Source organism: Lissotriton helveticus, chromosome 9, assembly GCF_964261635.1.
Source record: "Lissotriton helveticus chromosome 9, aLisHel1.1, whole genome shotgun sequence".
NCBI classification, from domain to species: domain Eukaryota; kingdom Metazoa; phylum Chordata; class Amphibia; order Caudata; family Salamandridae; genus Lissotriton; species Lissotriton helveticus.
In genome coordinates this window covers 630,807,118-630,825,977 of record NC_136070.1, presented here as the reverse complement: position 1 = coordinate 630,825,977, position 18,860 = coordinate 630,807,118, and the positions used below count along the sequence as shown (strand labels likewise).

Genomic DNA, 18,860 nt, shown 5'->3' with positions numbered 1-18,860 from the left:
CCAATGGGAGGTGGATAACATGGCTAAGAGCATTAGCTCGGTAATGTATGAATATCGCTGAGTTTTTAGCGATATTCATGCATTGCGGCCGTTTATTATCGCATTTGTGATAAACCTTGATAATAGCAAGGTTTATCTTCGATAATTTCTGACGATGCTTAGCGGTAAAAAATTCGTTGGTAAGCATCGTTAGCGATAAATATCGCTTAACTTTGGTAATATGCCCCAACGTCTGTTAACGTTCGATTCGAAGGAAATGAGGAAGTGTTGAAAAACATTGTCTGCGCCATCTTGCCTTTTTTGAAATGCCACACTTTTGTCGTGCACGGCAGCCATTTTAGATGTCTTGACCAGACCCACTCTCTGCACGCTGTCGATTCGTAGCATGGCTCCTCACCCTCGCAAGCATCTTCCCCAGGCACTGGTCATCCCCGCTCTCTGTCTTATGCATGGGCAATAAACCTCCCCCCATCTGCGCTGCTCTTCCCTGAGAATCACACTCTGTGCCCGCCCGACACCTCCCTTTCGCCCTATTCACTACCGCACCCTCTGACACTCCTCTTCCTCTGTGTCCGATTGTCCAGGCTATCAGCTAGCCCTGCAGATGTAGTTTATGGCCCCAGCTGTAAAGAATCACCCCTCTTCAAAGGAGTTATAGTAGATCAAGGCCCACACCCGATGAGATCCGTCACACCACACGTGTTCCTACTATCTGAAAACTATCCTGTATTGTGATTGGGGAGGGGAGGGGACCGAGCCTGAAGCGGAAGATTCCAGGAATGACTCTTTGTACATCAAAGTTTTTACAATTATGTGTCACATTAAAAATATATAGCACTCCAACAAAGTAGTAGGAATATAAAACTTTAATAACATATAAATATATACAACAAAACAAAAACAGTAAAAACATTTAAACAATGAAGAGACCGTGGCAATTTCTTTTGAATTATCCAATAGATTTATTGAAATTGACAGCACCAATAATGAAATATTCTTGTCAGTAGCGGTCTGTTGTGCGAATAGTTCCAAGGCAGCAGAACGCGCTGAAATCTAGATGGCACGAAAGTGATGTCTAGCAAGTTGCCGCCCAGCAAATAACGGCGTGGGGCGCCGCGGGGGTGAGTGAGTCCAGTAGGCACCACAGCTATTCTTACCGGCATTGCAGAATTACTGCTGGGGACAATGCCTGTGCTGTAGCAGGGTCACAGCAGAAACAAAAAGGATTCTGTTGAAGATGTTGTTGGTTTTCAATTTGAAAACAGTTCTGGTGTCAACTGCTATGCTAATGTAGTGGTTAATGTTTTGTTTTCTCTAGAAAATGTAAAAGAGGGGGAGGCAGTCCAAAGTTCCGTTAAAAGGGCAAAGGAAAGGATCGGTGGTTGGAACTATCAGTCAAAAAGGGGAGGGGGTGCAACAATTTTTCCTACCGGGTCACACTGTGCTTTCACCGGAAGTGAGGTCTGCAGGATTCTAGTAATTCAAAGTGAGGCTGGCGCCGACGTCCCGCGGATACAGTTTCGTCACTCCACGGGTGATCATGGCAGTCATTCCCCATCGGGGGTCGGAGACTCCCGCGGCTCCTCTAGAATCTTCAAGGTCATGGAGGACTACGGTGGTGGAGTCAACCAGTGACCGGGCCATTTCTTTATGCTGGGCCCGCTCTTGCCAGGTCGACCGCCATTTTGAGAGTTCGGTAGCTACTGGCGATCGCGGGGTCAAATGAGCGGACGGGCTCCACCCTTCCGGGCGAGACGTTGCAGCATGGCCACAGTGGAAGAACTCTTTTCCGGGCGCCTGGAGCGCTGAGGGTGCAGCTGGGAAGCCTCCACTGGGGAGGCGGGAGAGGCCTGTTCGCACCGTCTCTCCCTCCCAGTGCACCCCACGGCGTCTCGCTTGAGATTTGTTATGGCCGGACCAGGCGATGAGGACGAGGGGGGGGGGGGTCGGAGGCATGTGCAAGACATCCCCCCCCAGGGTTGTTGCAGCAATTATACAAGAAAGAAGAAGTGTCCCGTCCGTCTTCGGGCCGGGCTTCCGGTAGATGTCGGCCGGACGCCCCTGGCTCTGGCCCCATGAACGGGTTTCTTGGTTTATCGGCTGCAGCCGGATCCCGTCGGCCTCGGCCCCCCGACCGTTGGTGGCCGGACCGGAAGAGCATGTGGCGGGACTACCTGCAACTCTCAAGGGCCACCGCGGCCGGACTGGGAGAGAGAGGGGAGGGTCGAGGAGACATTCCCCCCCCCTGCAACTGTTCAGCGTTGTAAAGGCAATCCCCTGGCCGGGTCCCGCTGGTCTCGGCCTCTCCTCCGGCTACACCCTACGTTAGGATCTCCTGGCCGAGGCGTGGCAGCAGGACCTGCCTTATATGGGCTGCTCCTGGCTGGGCGTAGCCGGAACCCTGCCCCACCTTGGAAGTTTCCAGAGTGGGGGCGGATGTTCTACTGACTTGCATTTTCCCTAGTCTATCGATTTTTTTGGCGTGGCAGGCGGTGGGACAGCGAGGGGTGATTTGGTTTCTCTTACTGTTTTTCTGGTCTCTCACCACTGGCATATTTTAACGTTTTCTTGTTTCTAGGACATTAATAGGTTTTATCATTACGTTATGTTATCGTTTCTTTGTTCGTTGTTTAATAAAAGTTCATGTTCATCAGTGGCCTACTGATTTTCGTTTTCCTATTCTTTTCTTTCCAGGTTGTTTCATGCTAAAGTTTCTGTTAACAGGATACAGTGATCACTTCGTTATTATTGCATATGTCCTTTTCACTAGGGGTGCTCTCTGGTCGGGCCAGATGACGTATGTCTAGTAAATGGTCCGGGTGAAACAGGTGCATCAATCAGTGGGGAGTAGATAGGCATGACAGATTACAACGGGGGAGAAAGGTCCGCATTACGTACCCTTTCACTACTTGCAAAGATTTTCCTACGTTTATTTGCAAACAGGGAATACCTCCAAAAAGAACTAATTCCCAAACAGTCAATGTTCGGACAATCAATCAATCAATGAGGAATGAAATAGGTACGACGTGTTAAAGGCTTGCGTTACCTACCCTTCACTATCTGCAAAGGGAGAGAGAATATTCCTATTCTTCCTCGTTTGCAGGCAGAGAAGATCCTTAAGAGAACCAACTTCGAACAATTCAATGCTAGATTCAAACAATCAACAAGGGGTACTGTGAACACAAATGAACGCCGCTTATGTACATACGCATTGCTATTTTCAACAGGTTGTTCCTAATGTTTCTATTTTAGCGAGGTCAAAAAGAGATCCCATTAGTGGCCTACTGATTTTGCTTGATTCCTTTTGTTTTTTTACACGGTTTTTCGCTATCTGCAAAGACTAAACAGAGTATTTTGACTCTGTGCTTGTTTGTAAATAGAGAATGAACCAAAGAGAACAATCAATCAAATGGAGAGAGAAGCAGGCACGACGGATTACAAAGGGGGCAAAGGGCTGCGTTAACTACCCTTCACTATCTGCAAAGAGAGAGTACTCCTAATAGAAATGAGGGGTGGGGGGCAGCATTCAAAGCAGATCAGTGTGCATAAACACGAAAATGTTTTTACTTACCACGTACTTGACATTCGACAGCTTATGATATTTGCTATTAAAAAACCATTGAAATTCACTGAAAAAACCATAGATTATAGACCATATATAGTTAGGAATTAGCATTTACAAAACCTTGAAAATTCACTGAAAAAACCATAGGTTATAGACCATATATAGTTAGGAATTAGCATTTACAAAACCTTGAAAATTCACTGCAAAAACCATAGGTTTGAGACCATATATAGTTAGCTGGACATTTTATTGACATAAAACCAATGAAATTCCATATATAGCTAGTTGCACTAACTATATATCGCGCACCCGCAATCCACTGCTGATGATGTCACATATTACATCATTCATGACATGGTCAGTGACATCACTGATGACATCACTGATGACATCTCAAATGACATCACTGATGACATCACTGATGACATCAATGACCACATCACTGATGATATCATTCATGTGACAATACAATGCATCTCCTCACATTTTAATATAACCTCTGTTTCACCCAGTGTTAAAAAGAGTATAATTTTTGAAACCATTGACACACCAATACTAGTTACTACATACGCACTCACTGATTGCTACGTCTACACACACCTTCACTCATTCACCCATACAATCATTCATACATACAATCACTCATCTTTACAACACTATCATATGCACTCATACACCTATACAGACACTCACAGTCTGCCACTCATCCATGGAGTTACTTACACACCTAGTCAGTCCTGTAAAGAATCAATGAGACTTCCATTTTCTTGTCTATACAGTTAAACATAGAGCACCTTACATTTTCAAACATGTACTAACACATACTTACTTTCTTATACAATCATTGATACAAGTACAGATTGATCTGCACAGAGTCACACACCTCCCAGCTAGCCACACACACACTCAGTCTCCCATACAAATACTTGGGCAATCAATCAATAACCCATATAGTTACTCATATAGCTACTGATCAACACATGCAGCAGTTTACAGAACAACAGACATAATGATGCACAAATTAAGACAGTTTAGTCACTAACCCATGCACTCAGTGAGACACATTTAATCACTCACTCATACATTCAGTCATGCACCTACTAAATCCTTCGTCCAGACACTTATACATCCACTCATTCTTCAATATGTAAGACATATTTTAACTTTACAGAATTATACAGTCACTGGATGTAGTCATCAGTGATGTCATTTGAGATGTCATCAGTGATGTCATCAGTGATGTCATTTGAGATGTCATCAGTGATGTCATCAGTGATGTCACTGACCATGTCATGAATGATGTAATATGTGACATCATCAGCAGTGGATTGCGGGTGCGCGATATATAGTTAGTGCAACTAACTATATATGGAATTTCATTGGTTTTATGTCAATAAAATGTCCAGCTAACTATATATGGTCTCTAACCTATGGTTTTTGCAGTGAATTTTCAAGGTTTTGTAAATGCTAATTCCTAACTATATATGGTCTATAACCTATGTTTTTTTCAGTGAATTTTCAAGGTTTTGTAAATGCTAATTCCTAACTATATATGGTCTATAACCTATGGTTTTTTCAGTGAATATATATATATATATATATATATATATATATATATATATATATATATATATATATATATATATATATATATATAGGTTTTTGTGCTTATGACTTCTCTTTAATCTTACAAATTGTGAATTTCATTTCTGAATGGCCACTGTCTGGACACTTTCCACATTAACACCATTACTTTTTCTGACTTTAAGATTCCAGGCTTTTGTGTTTAGGATAAATGGGAGCATCAGAGCCCCCCCCCCCCCCCCCCCTCTGAGCGCTCATTCTTAAAACATGATTTAAAACTGTGCAGAATGAAAGTGACATCAGGCCCCAGGAGAGGGTAAATCAGGATCGGATAATAACCTGACTAGTGATTTTTGGTTTCACTGTTTTACAAATCAGTGTAACTGAAATGTGTTTTTTTAGAATTTAGAACTATTCTTGTAAATTTTGTATTTTTAGTTAAATGGATTGTAGAGTTTGAGTGATTTTATAAGAAAGGTGGAGTCGGCCCTTTCATGTTTTTACTCTATAGCCTCAGGTTGTGCCCCGTGTTAGTGCACTGGTTTTGGAGAGTGTCCTGTGTGTGTGTGTGTGGGAGGGGGGGGGAGAGTTCGGGGGTGTCAGGGGGTGAGACTGCTGCCGAGAACACTCTGGGCTTTAGACTGCTGGACGCGGGTGAGATCTGTGCGGATTGAGAGCTCCTGAGCGGAAGGGTCAGAGTGTGAGGGTAGAGGCCAGAGGCAGCCGCGACTTCGGGCAGGAGAGGCTCAATGACTGTCAGTTACGATGAATGTTATAATGAATGTTACAGCGAGTGGAGCTAATGTCTCCTCGAGGCCGGCAGTGACACGGTGAGGCATGTCGCTCTGGTGGTGGATGACGCATGGGTATTAAAGGAATTGTTAGTGCAGAGGCGGACGGTGTCTGGGTGAGGTGTGACTGCTATGAGCGTGTGAGATATGCCTGCTATTAGAGGGTGAGATATGCCTGCTATGAGTGGGTGAGCTGTGCCTGCATTGAGTGATTGAAATGTGCCTGCCATAAGTGAGTGAGGTGTCTCTTATTAATGGGTGACATATGGCTGCTATAGTGAGTGAGATGTGTCTGCTATGCTATGGGTGGGTGAGATGTGACTGCTATGAGTGGTTGAGATGTGACAGCGATGAATGCGTGAGGTGTCTGTTATGAATGGGTGGCATATGGCTGCTGTGAGTGGGTGAAATGTGTATTCAGTGCTGTGGGTGGGTGAGAAATGCCTGCAATGAGTGAGTGAGGTGTCTGTTATGAATGGGCGGCATAAGGCTGCTGTGAGTGGGTGAAATGTGCCTGCTATGATGTGGGTGGGTCAGATGTGCCTGCTACGAGTGGTTGAGATGTGACAGCGATGAATGCATGAGGTGTCTGTTATGAATGGGTGACATATGGCTGCTATGAGTGGGTTAGATGTGCCTACTATGAGTGGTGAGATGTGACAGTGATGAATGCGTGAGGTGTCTGTTATGAACGGGTGACATATGGCTGCTATGAGTGGGTGAAATGTGTATTCAATGCTGTGTGTGGGTGAGATATGGCTGCTATGAGTGGGTGGCATATGCCTGCTATGAGTGGGTGAGATATGGCTGCCATGAGTGGGTGAGATATGCCTGTTATGAGTGAATGAGATAGGCCTGCTATGAGTGGGTGAGGTATATTGGCTACGAGTGGGCGAGATATGCCTGCTGCGAGTGGGTGAGATATGACTGCTATGAGTGAATGGGATATGCCTGTTATGAATGGGTGAGATACGCCTGCTATGAATGAATGAGATATGCCTGTCATGAGTGGGTGATATATACCTGCTGTCATTGTTTGAGCCGTTCAATACTAAAGAGCTTGTGCAGAGGCAGGCGTCACGGCCTCTTACACATAGCTGTGCCCATTCAAAGGTACTGCGCAAGTTAACGCACAGTCGACTGTATTGCACACATTTTGTGCAGTGAATGAGGTATTGCGCAGTCAAAGGTATTGAACAGTAATGCCAACTTGTAGGCAGTGTACATCCGGACTTGTTGCACACTGCAGAGAACAGATCCATTAAGTGAGGAAAAGAAAGCTATCATGCTATCTTATCTCCCCGGGCCTCAAGTGGTACTTAGAGGTAGCTTTAGCTGTATGGTAAGAGATATTGTCAGACCCAACACCCAATACAGAACACAACATAAAACATACATAGACAGGCAGGGGTTTTTGAACAGCCAATTTCATTCATTGGCTGATGTGGTTGAGTGAAAATTTGGCATTGGCTACCAGGATTTTCCATCAGTGTTGACATCTGTCAATGGCACTTCACGGATGTAGGCATCCTTCAAGGTAGAAACTCACACACAATCATTTGCTCCTGCACTCTATCTGCTCAGTCTCACCCGCTACTTATCCATTCTTCCCAGGTGCTTCTATCTCGCTCACCATTTTTAAGTCGAGCTTCGATCAACCTGTTATATCTCTTCTGTGGGGTTCGGCACACCCCCTACAGCCATTGGTTACGATCTGTGGCATTCAGAAATGCTTAATTGTTACTGTTGCATTTGTGTAAATGCCCCTCCTTTGCTGCTTAATTCCGCCCCAGGCGATTTCACTCAGAGAACGTTTTGTTTGGCCATCACACTGTACAGCATGTGATGGCCCCTCCTCCTTGTTTTTTGTTTTCATTCACCGGCTAGTTTCATTTTGGTAGTGGCTCCAGGTTTCTCTTAACATCGGTGTGCTTCATTTAGTGTCCTCGTGGACACTATTTGACTAGTTCATTCATCCTCTTTTGTATGGTTTAAGGGAGGGGTAGTTCCACTTGTTTTGTTCTGCTTTAGAATATGCTGTAGAACCTTGCATGGTCATTCTGTGGTTATACTGAATAAGCAGCTACCTATGTTATGCCATCTATTAATGTAATAACTGCACTTTCACAATTGCTTTATTAACCTTCCTGCTTTCTCAAATTTGCTTGAAAATGCACAATTTTTCTTCTTTTTTTTCAAAATTTTCTTGGGGGGGTTATCCCCCCAAACCCCCCTTTTAAGGTTCGGGGTTGCTCGCTTGCTGCGTTGCTGTATGCAAATCACTTTGCGCCCCACCGCTTGGAAATGTCACCCACCGCCCCTGGCGCTAGTTAAAGAATGCACACTTCACCCGATTGAATTGTGGAAGAACCACCCCCTTTTGTACCGCTGAATTGTGGAAGAAGCAGCCTTTCGAAGTCCTCTGTGATGGAAGCTTAGTTATGGTAGAGATGTCATGTCCTCTTGTCGTTTGTCCTTCTGCTGAAGTGACTCGGTAAGGAGTTGGTCCACTGGGAAGTGTTTTGACATGGAGTATGCTTCTCTGTTTAGGAGTAGTGTTACATATTCAGAGTCTGAGCACTCGTGCTTTCCATGGAGTCTCAAAATTAAGACGGAGGTGAATACTAGACACTATCAGGAGATAGTGTACCATCCACTGTACATAATTAGAGTAAAGAGAGTTACATGTACTCGATTACAATCGAGGAGCGAAAAGAAAGGAAAAGAAAATAATTACTCACCTGGTGTTTATTTCTCTTGAGGGAAAAAGAAACAGAACAAAGAAACAGATAAGAACCCTGTTGGCAAATTAAGAAGAATAACACTTACCTGAGAGTGAAGAAGGTTTCTTCCAGTCAAAGCCTTCGTCGAATGTGCGAGTCACAAAAGTACTTCCACTGGAAGGACAAGAATTGAACATTTTTAACTGTAAATAATTATTTCACTGAAAATAATAAGAACATTAAATGATATAATTCAAGTATACAAACAAAAATAAAAATTCTGTGAGAAATTAGAAAGAAGGTACATTTCACACTGCATAGAAGAGGAGCCATGGCCTTAGATAGATTAAAAACGTTTTCAAGTTAAATCATACTTATAAAATGGAGTTATTGTTATAGTAGAGTAGGTAGAATACATAACCTATCTTTGTATTTTCTTGCAGTTCTTAATCTCCTCAAGAAAATATTACATTTCATAACTTTTGCAAGCAGAAGAAAGAAAAACCTTTCTGTAGAAGAAACCACTGTTGGCAGGCTGTCTCTTCTTTTTCTCCCCATTCCCTTTCCCCCCTTAGGACACCTCTGTTGCTCAGTGTTAGAGGTATATGTAGAGAGCAGGTGGTATACCGGGGCGGATTTGGGAACAGTCGACAGTAGTTATTCTGCTTTTGTGTAAGTCAAGTAAGGCTCATAATTAAGAGTTTCCTAACACTCCTTTACCTCTTATAAGAACTTCTTACCTGCGTGAACAGAAAGGAAAATGGACATGTAATACCAACTTCTTCTTCTAGTCTAGATTATGCTTAAAACGGTTTAATTATGTCCAGAATCAGACAGACCTGCCAGAGAAGCTCGTACATATTAGGATAGTCATCATAAAAATAGATAACTCAATGATTCAGAATATTACCAAAGTGAAGAAAATACTTATCTCATTAATATCACACATACCAAACGGAATGGGCAAGAAGTCTTCATCTGCCAGCACACAGTATGTAGGTGTGTTTGCGATTGCAGAGTCATGCTCTTCCCACAACATAGCTTTTGTGGACAAAGGGGACTACAATTAAATACCCTAAAGGGCAGTACGTTTCCAGCATATGTTACCTTTACCTTACCTCTACCACACCCTGATTAAGAAGACCTTTTAAATGCTCCTCAATATAGCCTTATTGGAACAGGCAGAAGCGTTCTCACTGACAACGTCCAGCCAGGCACAATGCTTTTGTTTCCATGTATGTTAATATAAGTCACTTTTAATACCCATTCAATACAGAAAACAAAGCTTTTAGTAAGGTCATCTTGCAGTAAAAAGTATATCCTAACTAAAGCCCTACATACAAGCAGGGCCACCAATGAAATGGAAAAACTCACTACAGTTCAAGCAACAGAATAGAAGGTATGTGGCAAATGAACACACACAAAACAGAGCATATTCTATATGTGTGGCAGACAAAGCAAGACAACCACTTCATTTTACGGCCACCTTCTGGGGCTTAGTGCTAGGTGAACACAAATGTAGAACCTTTTAACATAAATTTAGGTCTGCAATATTCAATAACACAATCAAAAAATACAGAGAAGGCGGCTGGATGCCATACCCTGCAGATGCCTTGTGGTATGATGTTCCACAACAAGTATATATTTGTCTCAATTACTTCATATTGCAACTGCATCATGAAATTACAGTGCTTCTTGAGGACAATTCACACATTTACCCATGAAAACTTGATGTGCTCATGTATTTTGCCCTGGAGTGGAGTTCCTGCCTACTATTCATGGGAAATTCTCCTTCATGTGGCAAGTTGTGCAGCACCCTGTCGAACAAGTAACATTCGTCCCTGTACACAGATGTATTGAAAGTAAAGGTGATCTCGTTAACGTTGAGGAGCTCCCTACCTGTGCTGAGATACAAGGTGTTGAGAGTTCCTTGCCATCTTCTGAAAGCCATGGTGTACATACTTCCCACAGGTTTTTTAGATGGCAGTGTCCTGGAGAGAATCTGTGTTACAATAGAGCATGATCCTCCTTGACTGCCACACTGTGGGTATCAACAAATATTCAAGCACATTGAACTGTGTCATCTTTCTCTATGTAGTCAGCTGTGTTGCTAGGCCTAAGTACGTGTTTAAGCGTTTTGCCCTTCTTGCATGTTGTCTGAGGTTTAGGATTAATAATATTCTGTATGTGTGGATTTAGGATGAGATGATGACAATATTTATGCAGTATTATAGGTGTATATATCTATATATAGTCTTAAAACTTTAGTTTTAACTGGGGGTATTGGCGACGCCAAATCGAATACACACCACCATTGATGCTTGTTCTTACTTAGTGTTTGTGTTGCTCTATCGACGTGACGCGTTTCGGCGGCAGCTGCGTAAATTGTTTTATTTTTTGACGGTGCAAATCTGTCCCTCTTGTTCCCAGACAAGACTTCAACACTCCACAGGATAGCCGTTTTTCAAGATTTATTTGTTTATTTTCGGCATTGCTGTGTAGTGTAGTTCCTATATTCCCGATAGGCTCTGCGCATTGGAATAATATAAACAGCAGTGTAGACGTAGGACTGAGGTCGACTAGGTCTCTACTGACTATATTAGACTTAATTAGTTTTGCCAGCTAGCTCAGAGGTCACTAGAAACCTTCTCGAATGTTCAAGAAGGAGTTAACTTTCCTGATTAGACAAGAAGGGATTAGTTTCTGACAACCATAAAACATGACAACTTTGCTCCCTCAGAATAAGAGTGTATCTCTAGAGTCGTGTGAAAACAATAGACCGCTATTTTACTCAGTCAATCGTGCATATTTAGTTTCACCAGAGTGCAGAGAAAAGAGTGACGGGCGTTTTCAATAAAAGGTGTTATTTATTGAGCAGTCTTCTTTCTCATGCAAGAGAAATGAATTGCCACAATTGCAATATTTATAGTAAAGTAAAGTGCGTACAGTAAAAGGAGTATTATGAAATAATATGTAAAAGCATTGATATGGTTTCTTAGCCATATGATACTTTAAAATGGATCAAATATATACATACATATATACATTGACTAACGTACTCAACTGGTGCTTCTAAATACGCCTACCCCGGTGTACCTGACCTAAGCCTAATACGTGGGAAGGAGTAAGTAAGTAGCAGTTTAAGTTAAGTTGGTTTTGCCAAGAATCTGAGTCAAGAATTCTCTTCAAGGGTTTAGTCAGCTCCGTACCTGGGTAATAGAAAGCAGGAGGTCTGGTATCTCTCTCTCAGGACTCGATATCCCAGCAACTCGCGAGGGCGGCTGAGAACACCGGAGCTGGATTTCTCGGCAAGAGAAAAGACAGAGGCTCTCTCAGTGCGTTAAAAGGGAGGGGCGGCGTCCGTGGGCTCTCGCATCAGCTGGGCTCTCGGGAAAGTAGATAGCCGCTCTGCTCCAAACCACCGTGTGTTTGCTTAAGACAACGTTGGTATATTTATACCTGAAAGGTGCCGGGTTTGACGTAAGGTTGGACATAAGACGTCAATAAAGATGTCACTAAGAACTGGCCGTTCTTACAGTGCTCGCAGGAGTTCTAGGACAAATCAAAACAAAAAGCCATGGGGAATTCCCAGGTTGCTGGAGGTTTGTTTTGTTTATAGAACTTGTTGTACTCTCTAGGAGCCTGGGGAAGTAGCCTTGCTTAATTTGGACTGCATGGGCTACGACTAAATATGGATATGATTCTTATGCCTTTATAAGGTTATAATATTTATTATAACCGCACAAGGGCATAAATCAGGAATATCGAATTAGGGTCCTAAATAGAACTACAACACCCACTCCACGATCTAATGTCCCTCATTACTTAAAACTAAGCAATAGTAAACATATAATGGTGCATGTGTTTTCCAACCCACCCCAAAAAAACATAATTCGCATTTGAAAGGGTGTAAATACACGAAAATGAGTATTGGTACTGTACGCTTTCCAAGCAGTGGTATCATTCAGTTAAAAATGCATATATATATCAGCTGAATGAATTGCGAACATTTACACATGAAATGGCTCTTAATACAGAAGAGAAGGTCGAGACCATTCCATCACATAATAATACAAGCTGTACATTTGCTAGAGGCTGAGGTAAAATATTGTCTCTAGAGTCCCTAAAATAGAAGCTCTGTTCTGTGCCAGAAAAAGGTAAATATTTTGGAAGTGGAAAAAAATAATTTCGCTTTCAGGGGAAAAAATAATTCCAAATGTTTTCAGTAGCTTTTGTTTATCAAAGCTGAAGGCCGAATTCAGAGTTCAGGACCCGCTGTGTGCTTGCTGCTTAAAAAGTTATTCTTTCTGTTCAGGGGAGAACATCATTTCAGACAGACTCGCAAAAAATTGGTCAACAGCTTCAGGTGAAAGTTCGACCAAGTTCGAAAATGCCGCAACAGTGCAGTCGTGAGAATGATTGCTATCATCGATGTCAGGATCAGCAATGCTCACAGAAGGTTGTATCTGGGTGATGCTGCTCTCATCTCGTACTCCACTGCCACATAATCGTAGTGGTGAAGTCTCAATGAATGCCGTCATCAGAATAGGTAGCCGCTGGGGACAACACGATGCATGAGCCGTTACAGGACCTAGCAAAGTATCTGTATCCATTGGTACTGCTGATGACACGCATTCTTCTCCGCATAGCATACATCGAAGCACAGGTAAGATGCAATTTTGCCAGTTTGGTCTGAATGAAAGAAACCAGGTCATATTTAGATCTCTTAGCCGGGCTAATCCAAGGACTTTAGTTATGCGGTCCAGTTAGCGTACTGCTAGGATCGTTTCTTCCATCGTTGCTGGAGTCTTGTCTGCGACTTGGCTTGCCATATCGGAGCAGAAGGATCAAAAATAAAACTCCTACTACGAGTCCCAAAAGTAGTGGTAGGCCGCCAAAGACAGAATGGACAAAATTGGGAAAGATGCCCAGAACTGTTTTGAAGGGTGTTAACAGTCCCGAAAAAATTGTCTTAAATACATGTGAGATTCCACTGGTATCTGACATATTTAGGATTTGGCGAAGCATTTCTGTGAAATGCACGGGGCAATTTGTTGATTAAAGGGTATGCATCTCTGCCGTTGTCCTTGCGACTTGCAGATCATACGTTTCTCTGGACGAGGTCAAAGGCACAGTCGTCTGTAAAAGAATAGACTCTTTTTCCGACTGTTGCTGAGGGTCGAGGACGCTGTTGGACCCCTTTTACCTACCCACCTGTTTCACAACTTGCGGAACCCGCTCCGCGGGTCCCGCTGCGCACCGGAGTGACTGGCAAGTCGGACTGTGCTGCGGGTGTAGGTCCAGGGCTGCGAGCGTGCAGGGCAGGACTTCGATTACCAGAAGCCTCTGCACACCGCGCCTCTCGTCACCTGGCCGCTCTCCCTGGACACCACGCCCCGCCTGCAATCCCTCAAAGGCTCGTGAGGAGCAATCAACTTGGGATACCACTGAACTCTTTTCCCGACTGTTGCTGAGGGTCGAGGACGCTGTTGGACCCCTTTTACCTACCCACCTGTTTCACAACTTGCGGAACCCGCTCCGCGGGTCCCGCTGCGCACCGGAGTGACTGGCAAGTCGGACTGTGCTGCGGGTGTAGGTCCAGGGCTGCGAGCGTGCGGGGCAGGACTTCGAATACCAGAAGCCTCTGCACACCGCGCCTCTTGTCACCTGGCCGCTCTCCCTGGACACCACGCCCCGCCTGCAATCCCTCAAAGGCTCGTGAGGAGCAATCAACTTGGGATACCACTGAACTCTTTTTCCGACTGTTGCTGAGGGTCGAGGACGCTGTTGGACCCCTTTTACCTACCCACCTGTTTCACAACTTGCGGAACCCGCTCCGCGGGTCCCGCTGCGCACCGGAGTGACTGGCAAGTCGGACTGTGCTGCGGGTGTAGGTCCAGGGCTGCGAGCGTGCGGGGCAGGACTTCGATTACCAGAAGCCTCTGCACACTGCGCCTCTCGTCACCTGGCCGCTCTCCCTGGACACCACGCCCCGCCTGCAATTCTACGGACTACCTACTTAAGGGAAGGTCATTACCCGCTAAGCGGGAGCGTCCCGGGAGAAGCCCGGGACAAGGGCGGGACCGTCTGTGGCCGTCGGGGGCCGAAGGAGGCCGGGCTGGGCCTACACCCCTTTGTTCGCGTATTCGATTCCTGGTCACATTTCCTGCTACAATCCCCGGCTGAATATAACTCTGTACTATTATAATGCCGTCCCCGGCAAAGGAGAGCACTCCATTGAAGCCGGGAGGTGTTAAAAGCAGGACTCTAGAGAATTATTTCTCGCGGGCGGGGGGGAGGGGGACAAAGAGTGTAATCTGTCTCGGTTAAGGGCAGAAAGGAGACGCTCAATAGACAATTTGAAAAATACCCCCCTTGGAGACCAATCCACCATGCCCAGGGAGGAGTTGTCCCTAATAGACGATGTCCCACTCCTGTTGAGGGATTGTATGAACACCTCACCAGTTGAAGCCATGAGTATAGCTCCAGTTACCAGTCCTAGCCCCACTAGGGTGACCATTGATTTAGTCTCCCAACCCCCCCTAGCCCCTAAGGCTAGGAAAGCTCAACCCATACCAGCCACCGCGCAAGGAGCCCTTGGGCCTCCTCCTAACAAACGTAGGAGGAAGTTGAAGGGAGCCCAGGGAAGGAACAAACCAAAAATCTCTCATTTGGATTTTGGGAAGTCTTCTACTAAACCTCCCGTACTAGCAGCGAAGTTACCGGCTGATTCACACCCCAAACCTATTGCCCAGGATGATCTAGCTCCCGCCTCGACAAAAAATGTGGGAACTAATATCGCTAATGTCCCCCTTTCTGTTGTTCCGCTTGGGAACTTGGAATTCTTGCTAAGGTCTCTATTATTACCGATTAGCGAGAGTATAAAAAAGATCGAGATCAGACTAACCATTCTGGAGACCACACTAGGTAGTCTGAAAATCCCGGGTGATCATCAGGAAAGGCATCCAGAACCCACTCCCATTACTTTAGCCCTCCAACAGCCTGTAAACAGGGCTGCAAACATAGTCCCTTCACAAGCCGCAAATGCGGCGGTTTCGCAACATCCCTTAAGGAACAAGCCTGTACCAACTAGGCCCCCTATCTTTAACATTCCCATTCCCCCTTCAGGCCCGGTTTATCCGGCACAGTCGGTAGACAGTACCACACTGATCCCCCTAATGAAGCTTCCCTCGAGACCACGTAGGCCCAACCTACCCCCTGAGACTAATGATTTTACTGTAGTCATGGCAGGTGTTCCCCCACTCGAAGTAGGTGAAACCGAGGATTTTTGTGCCTTGAAAAGTAGGGTCATTAAGTGGCTAAACATAAATAGACCTCTCCCGATACACCTTAATAATGAAATCATAATGGTAAGAAGGGTGCCATGGGTGGGGAGAACACATAAATCCATTATAGGGGACTGTATACTGGTGAGTTTTAGGGACACAGACACAGTGACCTATATATGCCAAGGGAAAAATAGATCTAGGGAATCCACCATTCAAACCCTTCGGGCGTCTTTCTTCTTTCCCATCACTCCAGTCCCACTGCAGCCGCCACAAATGCAAAACAACTGGGAGAGGGTTGGCAGGAGGGGGAGACACCAGGATTTTAACCCTAGATCTTTATTTGGCCGACCAGAACCACCCTTTCACACCTATAATCGGTTCAATTGCCTGAACGATCTAGAGGGGGTAGATTGACAAATGGATAATGTCCCCCAGGGTCATATGGAAAAGGGTGCCCTGGCAGAGGTGTTGGTAGAGCGAAGCTCTCATGTTCAGCAAACTCCAATGACTGGTGTTGGGAAACCCGGGTGTGTTGAATCCAAGGTTACAGCCATAGAATGTATAGGAGGGGGACATGGGCTGGCCATGCAAGGGCCAACACAGGAGATACCATCAAATCCACAGGAGGGTCCAGAAGGGAGGGGGGAGGGAATGAGACTGATTTCCTGGAATGTAGCGGGGATAGCGGGTAAATTTATCAACAAGGAATGGGTCGATTTCATTAGGAAATTTCATGTCATATGTGTTCAGGAGACATGGGCTTTGGTGAACAATTACCATCTACAGGGGTACAAGTGTTTTTTTGTTCCTGCTCGAAAATCTAGATCAGGGAGAGGAATGGGCGGGCTGTCCATTTACGTAGATTTAGACCTCCCAGGCACCTGGTCTTCCCCAGATTGGAATTCACATGGGATCCAGGTAGTTCGGTTCCTTGGAAAGGGGCTAAGATTTTCTGTCTTTAACATCTATAACACTGAGACAGCAAACAACCATATCCCGCTACTAGCTGAATTAGACCAGAGGCTGGAACAAGAAATAACATCCCAAAATAAGGGGCAGTCTTACGGGCTGCTTTTAATGGGAGACTTTAACTGCCATCTCTGTCCGGCATTGGTCACGGCAAATTCAGATTGGTCACAATGCCCATTGGAGAAGGGGCCGCATTTCTCTCATACACCCACGGGGTCGTCTCTTGGTCTACTTCGGCTTAAGTATGACTTAGAACATACCATTAACATGATAGACCCACAGTTGGATGGCACACTTCCTCCAACTTTTAAGGGTAGGGGTTGCTCATCTATTATAGATTATATTTTGGCTTCGAGATCCCTGATAAATAAAATAATCAGTGCAGGGATAGAATGGAGCAGCTTTAGCGACCACAACCCTCTCGTTTTGGTGCTCTCGTATAGGGTGGGTGCTGGAACTAGACCCCGTCGCACAATTGAGGAGAGGGTCACAGACCAAGGCAGGAGACTGAAATGGTCCAAAATAGACGGGGTAAAGTTTTTTAAAACCTTGGGTGACAAGGGCCTACCGGCCATTAACGATTGTCTAGACTTAGAAGTTCAGGGATCAAGGTTACTGGAAGCATTTGACCAGATTGCTAACCTGATCGATGGCCTACTTAAGTCCAGTGCGCCCCCACGCAACCTGGCCAATCCCCGGTGGTTTGACAAAGACTGCTCTAAGGCACTAAGGGAGTTGAAATGCTGCCTTAAGCTAAAACCAAGGGACCCCCAAAAAATTAGGGTGTGCAGAGAAAAATATAAAAAAGAGACCAAAAGGAGGAAACTTGCCCTGCAGGCAGAAGCATGGGCAGACTTAAGAGAGGCAGGGGAAAGAAAGGATCTTGCGGGCTTTTGGAGAATCATTAATAGACCGACTTTTCAAGAAAATGATTCCCCGGACATAGGGGCTAACATCCTTTCGGAACAGTGGGTCACACACTTTAGAGGTTTATACAACTATGAGCCCGGTACCCCTGTAGAGCCACCGGTAACCCTAAGTCAGGTTTCCCCGGTAGTATTCACTCTTAAAGAGATTACTGCAGGGATGGAGGGTCTGACTAAAAATAAAGCTCCGGGTCCGGACGGGATTCCCCCTGACCTATTTCTCAGTAATATAGATTTATGGGCCCCTCTGATGACCAGCGTCATAAATACTGCTATCTCTTGTGACCTGCCACCGTCTTGGTCAAAAGCGATTATTGTGCCAATTTTTAAAAAGGGCAACAGGGACGACCCCAAGTGCTATCGGCCGATTTCCCTGATTGACGTATCGGCCAAACTTTTGGGTAGGGCAATCCTTACCAGACTGTCCGAGTGGACCGATGAGAATAACATCTTCTCGGACACTCAATACGGGTTTAGGACAGGGAGGTCCACTAGTGACCAATGCCTGAACCTTTACATGCTGACTGCCAAATATACTCTGGCCAGTGATGAACCTATTTATATGGGATTCATGGATTTGGCAGCAGCATTTGACCACGTCAATAGAGGAAAGCTATGGGACCTGATGTCAAGCATGGGGATTGAGAGTGGTTTAATCACCATATTAAGGGAATTACACAGCGACACCACGGCCAGGGTTCGATTTAACAGGGAGGGAGGTCTGTCTGACTCCTTTCCATGTAAGAGCGGAGTCAGACAAGGTTGCATCCTTGCCCCTTTTCTGTTTTCCCTTTATATTAACAACTTGGAGCAGTTTCTTTTGGGTTTAAAGGCAGATTCCCCTAGGGTCGGGCAGAGGTATATCCCTGTCCTGCTTTATGCGGACGACGCGGTTCTGCTCGCGCGCACACCGCGAAGCCTACAAATCCCGATAGATGGGTTCGTTAAGTTCATGAGCACCCTGGATCTATCTGTTAACCTGGGTAAATCTTATGTGCTCCTGGCCGGCAAAA

General features: G+C 45.1%; 1 protein-coding gene across 2 annotated transcripts in view; it reads right to left on the bottom strand.

The window, feature by feature from the left end:
• The window catches only part of EIF1AD (eukaryotic translation initiation factor 1A domain containing), a 450,589-nt gene that overhangs the window by 362,918 nt on the left and 68,811 nt on the right, over window positions 1-18,860 (bottom strand). For both annotated transcript variants that reach the window (XM_078660692.1, XM_078660691.1), the window contains exon 2: window positions 8,770-8,837. The gene's annotated coding sequence lies outside the window, so the exon portion shown is untranslated. The remainder of the gene's footprint in view (window positions 1-8,769; window positions 8,838-18,860) is intronic.